Here is a 5,401-nt window from a genome sequence, read left to right as displayed (position 1 = left end):
TAGACAGTAGCACGCTGCTCCACCTGAACCACACCCTGCATGCTGCTCCACCTGCACCACACGCTGTAGACAGTAGCATGCTGCTCCACCTGAAGCACACCCTGCAGACAGTAGCATGCTGCTAGACCTGAACCCCACCCTGCAAGCTGCTCCACCTGAACCACACGCTGCAGATAGTAACTGCAGACAGTAGCATGCTGCTCCACCTGCACCACACGTACCGACAGAACAAGGCTGATGCTAACTGGAAAATGAATACATCTGATCATGAGATGAGTGTTTCTGCAGTACACACTTACACGTTGTTTCTACGTCCAAACAATCCAACTCAGAACCACAGAAGACATGAAAGAAGTTCCACAGGCTGAGGACCAGAGTCCACAGGCCGAGGACCAGAGTCCACAGGCCGAGGACCAGAGTCCACAGGCTGAGGACCAGAGTCCAGATCCTGCATAATCAAGACTTCTTTTAAGTGATGCTGCCTCGCTCCAAGATCTCAGCAGTTAAATCGGGGAGAAGCATCTAAATCATTGATTACAGAAGATATATAAACTGTAATATCCAAGTAGCAATAAAGCAGATTTAAAGGCCGTTTGACCGAAAAACGAGAATACGGTGACTCTTAAAAATAACATTTCCATCATAAAATATGCTTTTAAATGAAAGTTTGACTCCCAAAATCACCATAGGTTGCATTTGGGCGAGATTTACGCTTTAAGTTTCTTTTTGGTTTCATGCGCCAGTGAACAACTCTCGTAGGAATGAACGGGGGTCCGCCAAGAACACTGTATACAGTTTTTATTTATAATACATCCATAATTTGTGCAACCATGACAACAGAGGTACCCAACCTTATAGGAATAGTGATGTTGACCTAAAATCACAAATCCTCCCTACACTGAACAAAGTGCTTATTTCAATCCTAACCCTGATATTTGACTAAAGATAACCAAACCTAACTATTATATTAACCCATTATAAATAAGATAGATTTTTCAGCAGTGGATTGTCATGATTATGCTGTCCTAATGATCAGGGTGTCAGACTTGAAAACACTGATAGAGAAGTCATTTTGATAAAGTCTTTTATTCCTTATTTCTTAAAGTAGTTTCTTAAGTAGTATAACTTTCATGCTTATTTTATGTACATTTGACACACTGTGTTTTTCCAGTTACTGCTGGTTAACACAAAGGTGGTAAATGTCTTAGTGTCGAGGACATTCAAAGTACACGCTGCACAAACTGGCTGCACTCTGATACCTTTAGCGTAGGCATAATAAAAATAACCACCGTCCAAGGTATCCTTGTGTGTGTGTAATAAAAAGACTTTGTTGAAGATCCTAGGAGCAATGCTGGTGAAAGGTTGTTTCTTAGCTGTTCTTCCCTTTTGCCGGCACAAGTCTATAAACTGCTCACTACCGTCTGTGTCTCGTTTTGTTGTTTGACCGTCATTATTTTTGTAAGTTTAAATGTTCCGAACCTGCCAAACACCTTTAAACCTTTTTAAACGCTCTTTGTTGTTCTCGAGGACAAACGGCTTATTAGGTCATTTCCTTGAAAAGACTCGTTGAGATTCTGCAGTATGGTTTACTTTATCATTAAGATGAAAGACCAGATGGAGTATCCCACTTTTCTCTGTCCTCCTCACTTATTGGATGTACAACCACTCCTTTTGTACTGTTTCCTATTTCCCACCACTCAGTCACCCCCCCCCCCCCCCCCCCCCCCCCCCCCCCCCCCCCCCCCCCCCCCCCCCCATCCCTGTCCTCCCATCCTTTATATCCACTTCAGTAGAATGAAGACAAACTGCGGAGACATAATTGGACCCTAACACGAGTCAGAGTGAGATTAATGAAGACAGATGACGAGCCTTTTGTCTGCGATGTGTCTGCTCCTGACGGGTGAATTCAACACTACAGCGGGTAGGATGCCTTCGGGTTCTCACTTCACTGATGTGAGCAACAACAGGAAATACCCAAATTGAAGCAGTCACTTTATTCTCCTTAAAAACATGAAACACTTCATGTCCCCCTTGCTTGTCCCTACACCCGGTTTCTGTCCATTAAAGCATGATTTCGTGAGGTTACTGGTTACACCCACTGCTTAGGAGCGGCTCTGCTCTGATATCTATTGGATTTAGGGAACAATTTTAAATAGCATGAATGTATTTGTCCGTATAAAACAGCTCATAATCTACTTTCTGGTCCCTAAAAATAAGTTTATGTCAGCCCTGTCCTGGAAAAATAGACCATTCAACAACAATACATACAGGTAGTATCGTACTTCCCTCCATGGTCCCTGCTTCATGGTTTTAAAGCTCTGATTGAAATAATATCCACACAGCCCCCCCCCCACCCCCCACCCCAACAACTCGAAAATGATGTTCCAAACACAGCAGAGATGCCAATTACCTCTCACCGCTGGAGAGGTAATTGCAGTGTGTGGGACGTTGGTCCAGTTGTAATGCGACACTCTTCCCATGATTCCCTGCCAGTTAACACTCTCCTGCAGTTAACCACCGATCCCGTTCCAGCTGCTGGAACCAGAGGGAACTCCACCGATCATCTCATCCACTGTCGGTCAGACAGAGACCATGCAGTTGGAATCAGAGTTATGGTATTGCTGAGCATTTCCAGAACTAAACTTCCCAAAATAGCGTGTGTCCAACAGCAACGCGTTCCCTTTAACGGGTTCGTACGATGTTGTACGAAGATGTACGCACACGACACGCGGAAAGCTTATAAATTACAGCGCATTATCTTCATAGCTTTAATGTATGAATGCTTCACAATAACAGCCTGCTCAGAAAGCTCTCTTCCTCCATGTATGAGCCAACAGAGCCCCACCTTTGTGACTGTATGCCACTCAAAACGATAAAACACATGTGAAGAAGCATTGCCTGAAAACAGATGAGATCTCAACAGCCTTTCACAGCTTTTAAGGAGTAGAAAGTTTGACTTTAGCTATAGATGATGAACCTGTTTTCTTCTTCACGCCTTTACGGGAGTTCAGAAGTGGTCAACCAATACGACTGACCAGAGAATCTTATAATAGGTAACCAAAATAGTTGCGATTCCATTTTCTGTAGGTAAAGCATGGTTATTTAATTAACTAATTATATGTATGCAGTTTTGTCACTCCCATACAACATATCAAGGTAGAACGGACATGTATTCTCACTTAAATGGTAAAATTAACAATAATCCTCATCAGGTGTATGGGAGACGAAGCAGAGCGATCCCTAGAGGGGACTCTAATTACTCCCCCTGGATGTTAAAGCCACACTAATGCCCTTTTTTAAACATAATGAATCCACAAGAGACACGGGCGCGTTAGCTGGTGTTAGCGGTTACCCTTTAGAGCAACATACGAATCAGTGGCCTAATTGTCTGGCCATAGTTTGAATATAGCAGCTCTATTAATCTGCGTGGGGGGGGCCATCAATCATTAGAGCTGCTCATTCATAAGAGAGCCGCCCAGGTCGCCTCTGCAGCCCGACAACATCATGTAATAATTAGACCGCAGGTTTACCAGTTTCCCTTTAATTACTTGACATTAAAGATGGTGTGTGTGTGTGTGTGTGTGTGTGCGTGCTATGCTGAAGGTGACACTTTTGTATTCTTAACCCTTGTGTTGTCCTCCGGTCCAATTTGACCCGTTTTTTTAAATTTATTTTTAATATCAGGAACTCTGCTTTCTTTCAACCAAATTGCCATACAATGATCTTCAGGTAGAATTAAGGATTACTTTCTCAGAATTTTGGTTTTTTATTGGATTTTATGGCAGATAAAAAAAAAAAAAGTGACCAAAACCTCGGAAGAAATGACAGAAAAAGAGATAATAAAAAAAAAATCTTTTTGTATAATTTCATAAAATTTAGGCTATGAATTGTTTTTAAAGTGTAGGAAAAATAACGGAAAAAAACATCGGAAAAAGCGCCCAAAGAGGATGGTTGATGGCCGATTGATGCCTCCGCGCAGGCTCCACGCAGAGCTTTCCCAGCAGCCTACATAAGTGGCCTGAAGTTTATAGTGTGTGTGTGTGTGTGTGTTGCCACGTGTGTGTGCATGGGGAGTGTGTGGTAAAGCGAGTGAGAGTGACGCTTCGGAAAGAGACGACTCGAGAGAGGCAAAGTGGGAGAACAATGTCCGGTTTCTCCCGGTTCTTTCTGACCACGGTGGGACATCTGCAGCAGGAGAAGTTAACTCTCTCCCTGATTTCATGTTGCTTATGGAGAAGGAGAACCAGGAAATGAGTCGGGGGGGAGGGGGGGATGCAACGCTACCAAGCCACGGCTGAGAGACGTCCGGCCTACATTACTCATGATAATTTATCACAAATGCCAGTGTGCAAATGTTTTGGAAAAGCACCGATAATCAACCCTACAACATCAACACCATTGGATTTGGTCACAAATATCGTGAGATTTGATTTTCTCCACAACTGCCCACACAAAAATAATCATGCAGAAAGTCGTTTGAAAGACAAAACTACTCAATTCCACGTCACCTGAAACCAAATAGGAAAAAAAACAAACTACTTATCTCTCCCCATTATGAAGGAGAGAGGATGGATTCACTCTCTTCAATGCATGCACATCCATCAGAGCAGCAGCCGCCACAACGCCCGCCCATGCCGTCTTTATTCGACATTTCATCCTTTCAATCCCGTCTGAAGTCCATTGTGCTGCCAGGTTTGAGGACACTAAAAAGGAAAATTTGTGTAATTTGTCTGCAGTGAGTCAGAAAAGGTGGTTTAGCCTTTGTGATCCATCAGACAGGGCACCAATTGTATGCATGACTGTAATGTCCTCTAGCAATGCAGGGACACACTGGTTTCAGAGGTCTGGGGAGGGTAAACATGCTGGAGGGGACGGGGCCATCAATCAGCACCTAATCGGAGAAGGCACACTGTCAATGTCAAAGGAGAAATAAACAAGACAGCCAGGATGATTTAGCAAATATTCTTTAATAAACAGAAACCACAGCAGGACTCTGAGAATCTGCTCAGCTGATTTATCAGACGCGACCGACACAAATCATCCTCTAGTGGACGCCGTCAGTTAGTGACCGAGTAACTGGGACCCGAAAGACATGTGAGTGACAGAAATAGAGAGTGGGGGAGGTTGTTAGGACAAAGACAATGGAAGAATGAAGCTAACCCAAACTGAGGGGACATGCAACCTTCATCACTTCTACTTTAAAAAGACAGCAGCTGCAGCCATTTAGTCTTCACTGTGGGACTGACATGTCCTTCACATGTGGACGTGCATCCCTCTTCCATACCGCAACCGTTTCTCCAAAAGGTTATCTGGATTCTCTATAGAGCCCCCTACAGGTTTCTCTAAAAGGTTATCTTAATATACAACTACATAGGTTTGTATGTACAACCCCCCCCCCCCC

Source organism: Etheostoma cragini, chromosome 18 (assembly GCF_013103735.1).
Source record: "Etheostoma cragini isolate CJK2018 chromosome 18, CSU_Ecrag_1.0, whole genome shotgun sequence".
Taxonomy (NCBI): Eukaryota; Metazoa; Chordata; class Actinopteri; order Perciformes; family Percidae; genus Etheostoma; species Etheostoma cragini.
The sequence above is the reverse complement of the archived record's forward strand: the minus strand, read 5'-3'. Positions refer to the sequence as shown.